This window comes from Pinus tabuliformis, chromosome 4_2 (assembly GCF_031772625.1).
Source record: "Pinus tabuliformis cultivar Carrire ecotype Pingquan chromosome 4_2, CPIR1, whole genome shotgun sequence".
Lineage (NCBI taxonomy): Eukaryota > Viridiplantae > Streptophyta > Pinopsida > Pinales > Pinaceae > Pinus > Pinus tabuliformis.
The window spans coordinates 527,510,531-527,526,562 of NC_142304.1; the positions used below are offsets into that span (position 1 = coordinate 527,510,531).

At 39.7% G+C, this 16,032-nt stretch overlaps 1 protein-coding gene across 1 annotated transcript in view; it reads right to left on the reverse strand.

Annotated features, from left to right (window-relative positions):
* LOC149170330 (lipid phosphate phosphatase 2-like) overlaps nt 1–16,032 on the reverse strand; it is a 173,151-nt gene that overhangs the window by 61,507 nt on the left and 95,612 nt on the right. The gene's annotated exons all lie outside the window — the stretch shown is intronic.

Below are 16,032 nucleotides of genomic sequence, written 5' to 3' on the forward strand. Positions count from 1 at the left end.
GAATTTGGCAAATTACTTATGTTCCAGGGCTATGTCACTTCATATTCATAGGTGGTCAGTATCCTTTGGAGGATTGAGATTTTGAAATAACACAGATGTCAGTTTATTTAGAAGAGACACTGATTGATTTTGTACGTGGCAGTTTGGTGGAGTTGTAGAGGGAGGTCTATTTACCCCCATTATCCACCCTCAAGACTTTAATCTTTCTTCTTGTCTGATTCTCCACGAGAGACTTAAATTCTCAAAACTGACTGAAGACCTCATCCTTGGTCCTCTTGAAGAAAATCCATGTCCTAGAGAAATCATCAATGAAGGTCACATAGTAACTTTAACCCATCACAAATGCTACTAACATTGGACTACACACATCCGTAGGAACCAGATCCAAGAGCCCCTTATATCTGCTCTCACTGCTCAAAAAAAACAACCTTGGCATACCTGCTGTGTGGACATCCCTTGCACACTCTTGTAGTTCCTGTTGTAACTCTGGAAGACCAATGACAATCTACCTCAATATGGGAAATGCTCTGTGATGCAACTGACCCATCTGCCTATGCCATAGCTCGCATAGGTTTTCATTGTCATGAACTAGGGCTCATGATAGTTGAGCCTTCAACATGTATGAATTACCCTGCTTGCCTCCAACAACTCATCTTGAGTCGAGGCAAAATTCTTTCAACCAAATGAGAACTTGCCTGTCCTAAAAAGTGATGGCATATACCCTATCCTCCATGGCTGAGACTTAAGAGTAAATTCTTCTTAAGCCTTAACTATAAAATATACTTCAACTCCAGAGAACCTCCCAACTCCAGCATCCTTGGAAATTGTGCCAAAGAGACAATAGACATGAGAAATCCTCCTCAAACTTCGCAGTAAACTACTTAACTTGAGTACCTGAAGATGTTGCTACATGTTGTGACTTTCCCTTCCTTTTCTTCCATTGAAGACACTATGAAACGTAATGCCCATTCTTGTGGCATGCAAAGCATTTTACTTTACTTAGATCCTTCTTCTTTCCAGCATGTGAAATAGTCACTCCACCTATATTTTTCTTCTCCTTTCTTGCCTTTCTGGCAAAGGGCAAGCTTCTCATCATCACCCTTCTATTGGCCCCTTAGAGATTCCTTGGGTATCTCCTCCTGGACAAAATCATCCCATTACTTGTCCCAATCAGGAAGATGCTCTCATGCAATGATGCCCTTCATAAAAGGATCCCATGGTTTGGTGAACCATTCAATGCCATCCTTACCATCTCATCATCTGTCACTACCTCCCCAACTAGTGCTAAATCATCTCGTACCTAAGTGATCTTGGTGAGATAATTGGTCATAATATCTAATCTGGTCATCTTCGTGTTCCTGATTTTCTCTCTTAACACCATCTTCCTATTTGTGTCATCACTCTGACAAAGCTTCATCGAAGCCTCGCACATCCAATTGTCTTCTTCTCAACTAGGTGAGGAATCACATGATCCTTCATTGCATCCAAGATTATCCTCTTAGCTTTCACATACTTTTGGTTATGGATGACTATTTCTACAACAATTGTAGGCAAGGTGAGTTTGGTGTTAGAAAACTCCCATATGCCATTTTCCATGAGAATTAGTGAAACGCTCACCTTTCAAGGATATAGTTTGACTCCCCCTCCAACCTATATTCGAATCTCAACCTAGTTGCAAGTTGCAACCATTTCCCAAATCGGAAACCTAATTGAAAAATTTGTTGCTAGAAATGTGCTTTCACCATATTTGATGACTAATATGGCCTAGGTCCTCGTACCCGACATATGGTCATCTCCCTGTCGTCCGATTAGACCCATCTATCAGCCTCTACCTCTACCTATGCAACGCACTAGCTTGACACCTCAACCAATGCGACTCTTGGCAGCTGGCTAGGTCTTTGGCTGCTCTATTTAGTATTTACTGGTTGTCAATTTGTTGTTGCAGGCTTGACCACGGGACCTATCCATTGTAACAATATTGGTTTTGATAAGTTAGCATATTAGAAAAATAAAAATAAAAAATATTATAAGTTAAAATGTTAAGTTAGGATATGGACAAAAAAAAATACAAAACAAAATGATAGGAATATTTTATATCATGTCCATATCAGAAAAAATGATAGGTTAAATTGCCCTAAAAAAGGAAGGCAAAACCAAATAAAATGTTAGGCAACAAAACAAAAGAACAAAAATATTGTTTTAGTTGAAAATCAAATAAATTTCAGGCAGCTAGTTTAAATGCGCCATTAAGTTTCTTCTATCATATGGTTCATAAAGGGCAAAGGCGTTTAATTGTCTAAAGTCGCAAAACGACAAAACGTTAAATCGGCGCCAAATAAACAGCCGACACTTTTCAACGGGCATGATCAATGCTGCCCGGATCAACGACAAACGTAGCATTTCAGCCCCCCTTCAATTGTTTCCCATTAACGCGATTGGGGGGGGGGGGGGGGGGGTCCGAAAAGTTGTTTCAATGGCCGCCTATTTTTGCTACATGGCACTCCCGTGGTATTTCGGACCCCCAAAGCCTAAAACCATAAACCGCCTCAACCCCCGCCCCGAAATCCCACCGGCAATTTTCAACCTTCCAATAGTGGACCGCACCCCCGAGCCATATCATCCGCTCATTACACCCCTTCTCCGTACGGAAGCCGCCACGTCATAAATTCGTTACCTGTTCGTTATCCCTCATCCACTCACAAGCCGCCACATCGTAAAGTCGTTGCGCCATACACTCCCATCCCGTTGCCAGCCTCATTTAACCATTTTACCCTCCTGTTGGAAAATTAAACCCGCTCCTCTATAATAAATTTCCTACGGTCAAGTTTTAAACGGTAAATTAAGCTAAATTCTACTTATAAATAGCCCATGGCTCTACTGTTTACTACTTTTCTGCTTTGATCCATTTTGCCAAGACCTCTAATCTCCCTATTTATATTTTTCTTATCATTCATCCTTCAGTTGAATCAGTTTTTCTATTTCCTCCCCTACACTAAGATGGCCCCGAAAACTAAAACGTAGAAAACTGTTGAAGAAGAGAATCCATCTACAACCTTGATCGACTTGGATCATCTTTCCCTTGTAGACTCCCTGTTCAAAGTCACAAAATATGAATGAGAATTCGATTTCCATGAATTGCATCTGTGGCTAAAGCATAAATACACAGATAAGGAAGATCCCTTTCGTTTCTGGGAGACACTTTTGCCTCTGTTCTCCTTTCCTAAAATTCATCATTTCCCTCATTTGATCACTTGGTGTCAAGCCAGGTATGATCTTGTGCAGAGAACAGTGATGACTCAGGATGGAAACATCTTGATCACCATTACTGCTCAGAGTATAAACCAAATGCTGATGATACCTTCATCTGACTCCCTCAGCTATTTCTCACCAACAGCTCTCATGGACCTTTATAATAAACTCACCTTCCCACAGAGAGCCCTTATTTTTGAACTCTTTCTACCAGAAGATGTTGAATTACCCAAGAGAAACCCACCTTATTCATCTTCTATGTTCCCTGAAGCCACTAGACATATCATCTCCCTGTTGTCATACCTCTTAGGCTATGAAAATGATCAACTTGTTGATGAATCCATCCTTGGATTCTTTTCCATTTTTAATAAGGAATATCAACCTGCCTTCATGTATAATTATAGCCAATTCTTGGTTGATAATATACATGAACAATTTATGAATTTTACCACACAAGGAGTGTTCAGATATAGCTCAGTCATAATTCATTTGATTTTGTTTCAGCAAGGAGATTCATTATAAGATGAACAAGGAGTGAATCAATCAATGATTCACTGGACAGAGTTAGTCAGAGCAGCATCATCAAAGTTTACATTCTCTCAATTTATAGATTCTTTTGTACATCCAGTTCTTCAATTACTTAATAGCCAGGCAGAGCCCAGAATTGGAGAAGAAATTAAGAAAACATTGCACCTATTTGAACAGACCAAGACTAGTGATTGGTATATGTACCAGAATTACACTAAAATCAGGATATATGATAGTGAGTTAGCTCCATACAAATTGCCCAAGTATGTGACAATGAGGATATTCTCACTGGAATACATCAGGCAGATGATAAATATGGATGAACTCCATTTTGTCTCAGGTAAGAAAAAGTCACAATTCAAACGCAAAGCCAAGGTAGGGACATTCCTCTGTAATACTCGGTCTACAGGCACAGAGGCAGACAAATTGTTGAAGAATATGAAGCTCCAGCCAAGCTTCACTTGGTCTTATGATCCTTTTGGCATCATTTCAACCCTAAGTTCAATTGAAGGAAACACCTTACAATCATACTCCCAGGCCAAAATTGGAGAAGTTTATGAACCAGGAGCAATTGTTTGAAGGAACTCTCTTAGAAGCAGATGAACAAGTTATAACCACTCCACAGGTAAATACTCCAGTCACTCAAAGTACTCAACACAAAAGAGCCAGGGAGGAAACTCAGTCAGCTACAGAAACAATTAAAGAGTATTCTATACTACAGAATAAATTGAACACCGGATTGTCAATGTCATCAGGGAGCAAGCCACCAGAAATAATTGATCTTGGAGATTTAGAAGATATTTCATCAGTAGGGACCATTGATCCCAAACCTCCCTCTACCTCTTCAACTCCTTCTTCAGCTGTACCTATGGAGATTATTCAGTCAACTAAGCTCAGCTCAGCAGAAGATACCAACATCTTCTCAAGATTTCTGGAAATTAAACAAAAGAATGAAAGTCTCAAGTCACACGTGTAAAGTCAGTTTTGGAAACAAATATCCACCTCTTAGCACAGACTTCTCTCTACCTTTGACAGTGAAAGGGGAAGGATGCAAATGGCATTTTTGCAGGCTCAGATTCCATTTCCCAAATCCATAGCAGATTATAAGAAGACCATATTTTCATTTGATGTAAACCAAATACATCCTATTGATCAAATGGATTTGCACAGGCAATCAAGTGACATGTTATTTTCAACCATGACTACAACTGCCATGACTCTTTCTAAGCTCAGAACTGCCTTGTCAAATGTGCAGTCACAACTTAAGATTGAAAAACTGTCATCTTTTGCTAAAGATAACAAAATAAAATCTTTAGAAGATATTATTGTTAAAATTGGATATGATCCCCAAGACTGTAAAGCAATTGAAGAAATACTCAAGAAAAAGAATACAGGGATAGCAGCCTTGAAGAAACAATTGAAACTGCCTTCAACTGAGGATCCACAAACCAGAGAGATGGCAAAAAATGAACAGCACAGAAAGTGTTAAATTGGCAACTAGGGCCAAACTCCATGTGGGTCGGCTTATTTATGGCAGCTGATATTTTTATTGGATCCCTCTCGTCGAGAGGTGTAGGATTGATCCAAAGATCATCCGATTCCGATAAGTATTTATGGAGATATGAATTTATTTTGTTTATATAATTATTATCAAGCCGAACAGCTCTTATGTAGGCTCTACAAGCCCAAACGTCATGTCTATTCAATCATCCACCTTTAGTATAAATAAGAGAGGATTTGGAGTCATTAGTGCAACGCATTCTTCAAGTGATCTCCTCCTCTCCACGTCTTGGGTTATTGGTGAAGGAGAGACACTAAGAAGAATATGCTGGCCTTGGATGATGCCCTAGCTCTTACGCAGATATGGAGCAACTACGTACAACAATCTCTAATCTGTTGGCAATGGAGACCTAAACGCACAACAAATACTCTATAGGTTGTCATGCACATACGTAAGATCAGGAAGACTTACACGCTGGAGACTCACATGCTGTTAAGGTAAACATAGTCATGATTGCATATACGTTGGGCATTATATATACGTTGTTCAATACGTTGTGTGTAAGTTCATACGCTGGCAAATGAATATGTATATGAAGCAAACAACAATACAGTCATACCCATAGCATCTGAACGGAGCAAATGACAATAAAGTCATACGCTGTCATGTCATCGCAGTCACTGGAACTCACACGTGTATACACCCTCATATAAGAAATCATTCATATATACTCGCAATCCTGTTCATGATACACGTAGTCCAGTAATATGTTGTTCACGGTTCACACGCAGATTATGGAATCATGTAATACGTTGTTCATGGAGTAATACGTTGTTCATGAGCCGCAGTGATGAAGAGGTGCCGTAATACAACGCATGGTAATCTACACGATGTTCATGATCGGATTCAACAACGCGGTATCTACACGCTGTTTAGGACGCAGGCAAAGATGCATGAACACATACAGATATATATATATATATATATATACGTTGTCTAGAAACACGAACTATGGGAATGAAGGAATATGGATATACGCGGTCATGAAGGAAGTAAAACCCTACGCTGTTCGTGGAAACATATAATCTGGAATACGCACTATAATACATGCAGGTAGATACGCAGCAACTTCATGTATGTATGAATGTATGTGGATACGCAGCAAAAGCAACTCCATGAATATATATATATATATATATATATATATAGATGGATACGTAGCAACTCAATATATATATATATATATATATATATACGCTTCAGAATGGAACGCTGATATATATACAAGTCATATTCATTATGGGACGTTGTCATATTGATGATGTATGGAATGCAGATGTATACAAGTTAAGGCAGCACATAAATGAACACAGTCAAGGCAGCAAAGTAAGGAACACGATGTATGAAATGTTGTCATATAGACAATCAGCATATTAACGCAGTCAATGAGAAGCTGTGATGATCAGTGACGAAGTCATGATCTCGATATAAAGATCACCTCTGGGATAATTTTAAAGGGACTATCATGGTGTAACAATGATGATAACAATAGTACTGAAGATATCAGTGATGAAGTACAACATAGGGCTGCATGATGATGGAGGATGTTGCATCATGGTCAGCATGATGCAGATTATGGACAGCATGATGTACGGGCAGCTTGATGTATGAGATCATGAACAGCATGGTCATGATGATGCAGCAAGATGGTGCTACACAGTAAGGTGCAGCAAATGGATGAAATGCAGCGCAATGATAGGTGAAGGAGTCACCTTAAGAATCAGTTGAAGCAGAATGTCTTCAACTGATCTCATCATTATACGAAATGATCTATGCTAGATCTAGATAAGTAAAAGTGTTGACTTCTGTTTTAAATGTAATCTCTCTCTCTTTCTCTGTTGAACTTTGAAGATAAAAGAAGATTTGATCAAAGGGTTCCCCACACATTGTGGGGTTTGTCCCTAGCTCGCGCCATATCTTGTGTCCTCTTGTCTTGGCTTGTCTTCTGCGTTTTATATTTATGTTCTATCTGCAGTTTATCTTAATGCTGATGTGATTGCTAACTGTGAAAATTTAAATAAATTGCTCTAGCATAGAACATACCCAAAAATTAACATGGTATCAGAGCTGAGGTGAAGACAATGCCCAAGCAAGAGTGAAAGAGCAATCACCGAAGACAGTTGGGACAAGACAGAAGGATCAATGGGTTCCTCATAATTCACCTAGGGTGAAGTCAAAGCAGAGAATGTTATCAGAATGGCGCAGCGAAAGATTTTGATGGTCCATCTTAAGATCACTTCCTTGGGAAGTTCGGATCTAAGGGTGGAAGAAAAGGCGGATGCCTTGTTGAAATAAGTTCGGCCGTTATACGAAGGAGTGTCAGAATGGCAGAGACACATATCTTGATAACAATCATTCCTGGGACATCTTCTATGATCAAAAGAATGACTGGTAATGCAGGTCATCAAGGAAATGGTTGACTCTTCCACGAAAGCAAGGAACCACAAAATCTCTTTTATGTACCTGACCACAAGAAGAACCTGATGTCCATCTCGGAAATGGAAGTCAAAGGTTACAGGATGGAACTTATCGATGGAAAGGTACATGTTTGAAAAAAAAGATCTTTCAAAGATGTTTTTGAGTTCAGGGTTGTATCAAGTTGCAGGAAGTCCACTGGGGACCATGTCCATTGACTCAGCACTGGAGGTCTGTGAGTCAGAAGGTGACTAGGATGCCTGAATTCAAAAAGGAGCATGAAGGTACATGTCTGAGATGCACGGAAGGAAAATCTTATAAGGGGACCATTCCCCTCATGCAGTAGGTCCAGAGGCTTGGAACAACCCGAGGAGTTTTGAGACTCGTGATCGGGAATCTCATGTATACAGGTGGAAGAAAGCCCTTTATTGCTTGAAGCAAAACACCTCGGGCGTAGTATGAGAGGATTGATAGCTGTCTAATGCAGCTGAGATTCACTAGGAGTGAAACCGATCCAAACCATTACTCGAAGGTTGTGGATGATAAACCTCTCGTACCGGCATGTATGTCTGACAGGTGCAGACCCTCTCATTTATAGGAGACAGAGGGAGTTGGATTCTGAATGTGGAAAGATAAGTTGCAAGCCTGTGACTACCTCGAGGATCTTAACTTTCAAGAAGTTATATGGTAGTGATGTCGGACCTGATTTGGGAATGCCTTTGAAATTCATAAACTCATTCGCATTGATGTTCTTGGAGAACCTCCGTTCAGACATATGTGTTGCAGTTAGCATGGTGAGCTCATATTTGGTTGAGCCTCACTGGATTGGTGCCAAGAATCTTCTGAGATATCTTCAGGGGCACAATCTCTCATGGATTGAGATACACTGCCGAAAATATGAAACCACATGATTATTCGAATGATGAGTGGGCAGGCAGTGTAGAGGATCACTAGAGCACTTTTCAGTGTTGGTTCTCTTTGAATTTTGCTTCGATGCAGGAAGCAGAAGTCGGTCACTATAAGCACCGCCAAGACTGAATACATGGCTACGAGTATGATCTCGTATGAAGCTGCATGGTTGCGGAATTTCTTATGTTAGCTGTCTTTCTCTCTGACAACCAGAGGTGTGATTCGATTATTGAGGAATCATGTATTCGACAATTGCTCCAGCAGACATACATCATACACTGCCTTATCTGGGATATGGAAAGTCGATGAGCAAGGAGGCTCCATCGCACTGAGATGATATACAGGTCGCTAAAGCCTCGAGGGAAAGATCAAATTTGTGGTTTTCCCGAATGACTTGGAGTCATCAAGAGACCTTTGTAAAAGGGTCCTGCATGTTGCATACATTGAGCTCTAGGAGCTCTGGGGGGGCTTGCAGTTCTACTGGAGCAACATACGACCACAGGGTGACTCACCCTCCCCTGGTGGTGCGCACTGGAGCAAGATGATACGCTCTCTTGTGGGACAAGATGATTCGCTCTCTTGTGGAACAGGATGATTTGCTCTCCTGTGTAGCAGGAATCATGTGTTCTCCTGTGAGGCCTGGATTGATGTGTTCTCCATGGCGGCCTGGATTGATGTGTTCTCCATGGCGATTGTAGCAGGATTGATGTGTTCTCCTGTGAGGACAGGATTGATTAAGTTCTCTTGTCGAGGCATCCTACCCATGCAGTTTGGGACTCATGGGAAGTACCTTTCATCTGATCAATGAGCAGGGAAATGAAGTTAGGGACCATAGTAGTACCGATGGACGCATCGTTGTATCTACCGTACTCCCTACACTAGGATGTCCTCTATTGATCTGGGATCAATGATACTGATCTGGGACCAGTGGTAGGAGTTGTACACACTATGACGCTGACTTCGGGTCGGCTCAGACTGGTCTGGGACCAGTGGTACATACTCCGAGACTGACTTCGTGTTAGTGCAGGACTGGTTTGGGACCAGTGAGAGTCGTACATACTATGACACTAACTTTGGGTCGGTTGAGACTGGTCTGGGACCAATCGTACGCACTCTGAGTCTGACTTCGGGTCAGTGGAGAATGGTATGAGACATTCTCGATCAATTCTTCTTCTTCATAGTTCAGCAGAGCTGAGCAGAGCAGAGCTATCAGAACCAGCAGTGCTGAGCAGAGCTAAGCAAAGCAGAGCAGAGCTAGCAGAGCCAACAGAGCTGAGCAGAGCAAAGCTAGCAGAGCCAGCAGAGCTGAGTAGAGCAAAGAAAAGCCAGCAGAGCTGAGCAGAGCCAGCAGAGCTGAGCAAAGATGGGCAGAGCAGTGCAGGGCACTGATGGCAGAGATAGTACAGTCGGACATATGGATCAGCAGATGGAGTTCCCCCTAGTTGAGAGGGAGTGTTAAATTGGCAACTAGGGCCAAACTCCATGTGGGTCGGCTTATTTATGGCGGCTGATATTTTTATTGGATCCCTCTCATCGAGAGGTGTAGGATTGATCCAAAGATCATCCGATTCCGATAAGTATTTATGGAGATATGAATTTATTTTGTTTATATAATTATTATCAAGCCGACCAGCTCTTATGTAGGCTCTAGAAGCCCAAACGTCATGTCTATTCAATCATCCACCTTTAGTATAAATAAGAGAGGATTTGGAGTCATTAGTGCAACGCATTCTTCAAGTGATCTCCTCCTCTCCACGTCTTGGGTTATTGGTGAAGGAGAGACACTAAGAAGAATATGCTGGCCTTGGATGATGCCCTAGCTCTCACGCAGATATGGAGCAACTACGTACAACAATCTCTAATCCGTTGGCAATGGAGACCTAAACGCACAGCAAATACTCTATAGGTTGTCATGCACATACGTAAGATCAGGAAGACTTACACGCTGGAGACTCACATGCTGTTAAGGTAAACGTAGTCATGATTGCATATACGTTGGGCATTATATATACGTTGTTCAATACGCTGTGTGTAAGTTCATACGCTGGCAAATGAATATGTATATGAAGCAAACAACAATACAGTCATACCCATAGCATCTGAACGGAGCAAATGACAATAAAGTCATACGTTGTCATGTCATCGCAGTCACTGGAACTCACACGTGTATACACCCTCATATAAGAACTCATTCATATATACTCGCAGTCTTGTTCATGATACACGCAGTCCAGTAATATGTTGTTCACGGTTCACACGCAGATTATGGAATCATGTAATACGTTGTTCATGGAGTAATACGTTGTTCATGAGCCGCAGTGATGAAGAGGTGCCGTAATACAACGCATGGTAATCTACACGATGTTCATGATCGGATTCAACAACGCGGTATCTACACGCTGTTTAGGACGTAGGCAAAGATGCATGAACACACATATATATATATATATATATATATATATATATATATATATACGTTGTCTAGAAACACGCAATATGGGAATGAAGGAATATGGATATACGCGGTCATGAAGGAAGTAAAACCCTACGCTATTCGTGGAAACATATAATCTGGAATACGCACTGTAATACATGCAGGTAGATACGCAGCAACTTCATGAATGTATGAATGTATGTGGATACGCAGCAAAAGCAACTCCATGAATATATATATATACAGATGGATACGTAGCAACTCAATATATATATATATATATATATACGCTTCAGAATGGAACGCTGATATATATACAAGTCATATTCATTATGGGACGCTGTCATATTGATGATGTATGGAATGCAGATGTATACAAGTTAAGGCAGCACATAAATGAACACAGTCAAGGCAGCAAAGTAAGGAACACGATGTATGAAATGTTGTCATATAGACAGTCAGCATATTAACGCAGTCAATGAGAAGCTGTGATGATCAGTGACAAAGTCATGATCTAGTTCTTGTGAAATCATGATCTCGATATAAAGATCACCTCTGGGATAATTTTAAAGGGACTGTCATGGTGCAACAATGATGATAACAATAGTACTGAAGATATCAGTGATGAAGTACAACACAGGGCTGCATGATGATGGAGGATGCTGCATCATGGTCAGCATGATGCAGATTATGGACAGCATGATGTATGGGCAGCATGATGTATGAGATCATGAGCAGCATGGTCATGATGATGCAGCAAGATGGTGCTACACAGTAAGGTGCAGCAAATGGATGAAATGCAGCACAATGATAGGTGAAGGAGTCACCTTAAGAATCAGTTGAAGCAGAATGTATTCAACTGATCTCATCATTATACGAAATGATCTATGCTAGATCTAGATAAGTCAAAGTGTTGACTTCTGTTTTAAATGTAATCTCTCTCTCTTTCTCTGCTGAACTTTGAAGATAAAAGAAGATTTGATCAAAGGGTTTCCCCACACATTGTGGGGTTTGTCCCTGGCTCGCGCCATATCTTTTGTCCTCTTGTCTTGGCTTGTCTTCTGCGTTTTATATTTATGTTCTATTTGCAGTTTATCTTAATGTTGATGTGATTGCTAACTGTGAAAATTTAAATAAATTGCTCTAGCATAGAACATACCCAAAAATTAACAGAAAGGAGTTGTTAAAGCTCATTATTGGGCAAAACATACAGATCAAGAATATGGAAGAGCAAATAGAACAACTGCTCAAGGAAAAAGAGACAACACAGCTAGTTGTGACACCAGTAACAAAAGTTCCCATAGCATGTACAGAGCCAAGCTCATCTTCCACTGACATTGAGTCATCATCAGCAACAGGTGAAACAGCAAGGTTATCACAGGAGTTACAAGCACAAAAACAACAGAATGAAAAGTTACTCCAAAAGTTCCAAACCCTAGAGTCACAGAAGGTAAAAAATGACACCTTGTATGTAGAAGAAATGCAAAAATCACACAAGTTAGAATTTAAGATTAAACAATTAGAGAGTAAGACTCTAATGGCAGACACTTTGGCCCAAGCCAAAGAGAACATCTGGTTAGATATCAGCCACTCCATAACAGAAGTATCGCCATCCATACAAATCATTTTCTAACAGCAAGAGTTAATTGCCAGATGTAGGACAGAGATGGATAATCAGAGGGTAGCATTGAAGACAAAACCCAAAGAAGCAGCAGGAATGATCAAAGTATTAAACTCTAAGACTAAGCAACAGTTACAAGAAATAAATATTCCAGATAGGACAACTACTATTTTGGAAATTAAGAAAGTCCTTATGAAGAAGAATCTACTAACTCAGTTGAAAACAAAATGTGAAGCTTTGAACATTGTAGTCCGAAGGTTTCATTCTAAATTCAGTATGTTGAATAAGAAAGGTTTACCAAGGTTAATGTCATCGAATTATCAGTTAGTCAAATTGGAGGATTACTGTGAAAAGTTATATACTATTGTAGCAAATAGCAATCAATTTGCAGGGATAAAAAGATAGATTATTGGCAAAGAGTTTCTGGAAGCTTTGAGCCCTGACCTCACAATCAAATACAAAGTTGGACATCTTTTCCTCACTAAACCCAATTTTGAAAGGTATACCGAAGTTGATGAGATATTTAGAAGAATGGTAAATCTAGAGATACCAAGTGAAGAGAGGTAGGATCAATTATGTGAAACAATTGACTAACATTCCATCCCAACAAGAAGACAGCACTGCAGTTTTTAAAGGAATAGCCATCAACAACTCCCTCCCTAATAGGGACACATCGTTCAACAGTTTTTTTTTCCTTTCAGGCTATTTTTGTAATCAGTTTGGGATATTTTGTTCACTATCTAAACTAGTATAAATAACTCTCTTCTACGAGTTATTAAGGGTTGCACCCTTGCATAAGCATTTTGTAAGCATTCCATGTACACAGCTTTTCTGGATCATTAATGATAAAGCAAAGGATTCTGAATTTTGTTCCACACAGTTTTGTTTCTCTTGTAAGTTTTTCCAGTGCATCTTTCATTATGTATTCTGCATATGTTTAAGTTTTATAAAGGTAATTTGGTAAGTGTAACTGTGTTTCAGTTATTCTTAATTCCTTTCTGAAGTTATAATCATTAAAAGAGAATGGGTTACTGAACTATTTGTTTAAGTATCTCCCTCTAAATCATCAGATTGTCAGCATCTTTATAATCTTAAGTATATTTTGTTTAATCTTCAAACATCGATTGAGGGTTTTCTAGCTTATGATTATTTAATTTTCTGTCTGAAACTAAAGTAATCATATTTCCTTACATCTTCTACTTAACATCAACAAAACTTAAATCACTGTGGGAATTAAATAGCAGCCCTTTGTTTACTTGTTAGTATTATTCAAAAGGTTGAGCATTATTGTTATAATTTGTTTCATACATTGGTCCTCCAACTAAATCAAAATCAATAAAACATTATAGATGCTTTGGCATAACCTATTGACCTTAGGTTATCTCAAAGGACAACACTATCTATGGTTGGCCCTATCCCAACCATTATTGGTCGACAAGTGCTCCAGCCACTCGCCCTCCACCCTGGCAATTATTGATTGTGCTTTGTAGTTGTAACTAGCCACCCTAAACAACTCAGATGGTCTAACAGCTTTGTTGTGCAACTGTCGGTTGATCTTACGCAGTGGCTCTGCCCTTGTCCCATGCACGACCCAACCTCTTGCTCTGTTGCGTCTCTATAAGCTCCAACACCACTACCTTCCTTGTCCCACTGCTCACAAACTAGCAATCACGGCTATCCTTTGTGTCGACCAGTCATGGCTTTCACCAGAGGTGATAACTCCTCACATGACCAATGGCCAACTAGAATACACTTTGTAGCTCTCTTCCTCACACTAGCACATCGTTCAGCAGTTTTTTTTTTCCTTTCAGGCTATTTTTGACCAAGCCCCTACTATGGACCACAAAAATTTCATTTTTTCCCTTTTTTTAATTTTCCTATCTTTGTTGACCCTCACAACACTAATAGATTAATTCAGCCTGCATCCCTACTGGCCCTCGACACGTTAAAAAAAATTTATTTTACTCCATACAGTGTTTTAACTTGTCATCTTCAACTTGCATACACCATAAGATGTACAACTTGCGATCACAACACTTACGTGATCAGCCCTACAAAAAATAAATGTGTGCCTCATATGGTCACTAGCTAAGCTTGGCCTCTGGACACCTACATGAACATGACACTCGGCGATTTTAGGATGGGCTTTCTCAAAGTGTACACTCTAATACCATGTTAGATTTCTAAATCCAACAACCTGGCAATTTAATTCCTAGCAAAATTATCACAGATATACTAAATAAAAGCACGCCTGGGATCTTAACATAAACGAAAAATTTCAACGGAAGAAAATAACACAACCGATCTCAATCATATAAGCACACATAAATTTTCTGCTCAATCAAACAATTCTTTATTAATAACTCAGAACCTACTCGGGCTCCTTTACTGGCAAAATGACCCAATGAGGAAACTACAAATACAATAACACTTTGGATCTAATCTAGCCCACCCTAGATTTGTCCTTCGATCTGTCTTGGCTGATTTGGATCTCCCTTGCTGCACACTTGCACCTTTCTTGGACTTGGCACACTTGGATGAAACTCCTTCTCCACCAAATCACTAAGATCTCCTCTCAAGTCTTGTGCTCATTCATTGTGTTGTGTCTTCTTCTTTAGCCTAGCTTTTCTTTTAGAAGTTTGAGTTATGACCAAATCCCTAACCCTAATCTCCAAAACAATTGACAATTGAGATGAGATATCAACATCACCTGAGATCGACAGTTGAGATTACAATTACTTCACTACTGCAAAAACCTTTACTTTTCATTAGATTAACTCACTTTATCTTGTATAAATTCACTTGAATCACTAAAGTAATTGCTAAGGTTAAGAGTGTGATAGGCAGCTTCTTCACACCTAGACACTTGGGCCTCTGCAGAAGTACCTGCCCGAGCTACAAACATCAATAATCTAAAATGGTTCTTCCAAGCTACAAAATAACCTATCAAATTTATACTAAGTTGCACTAGATCAGGTTGGAAAATGAGCAGTGCACATTAGGTGACAATCAGTTGACATGACTCAATTACAAATCCAACACATCTTTCTCAATCCTTTCCTACCTCTCAAATAATCCCCTTTATCACTGTCTTGTATATAGTTGTGTGTCACATTCCAGTTATTTCAGAGAAAAACCAAGAGAAGTTCATTTTAAAAAACAAGGAGATATTCAGTTTGGCATTTTACTGAGGTCAATCAGTCATCACACATAAGGTAGTTTTGAACAACTTAAATTCAAAACCAAGTTTGTTATAATCTTTGTAAAGATATTTTCTCCACGTGTATTTGATTGAAGTCCTTCTATGGCAACAAG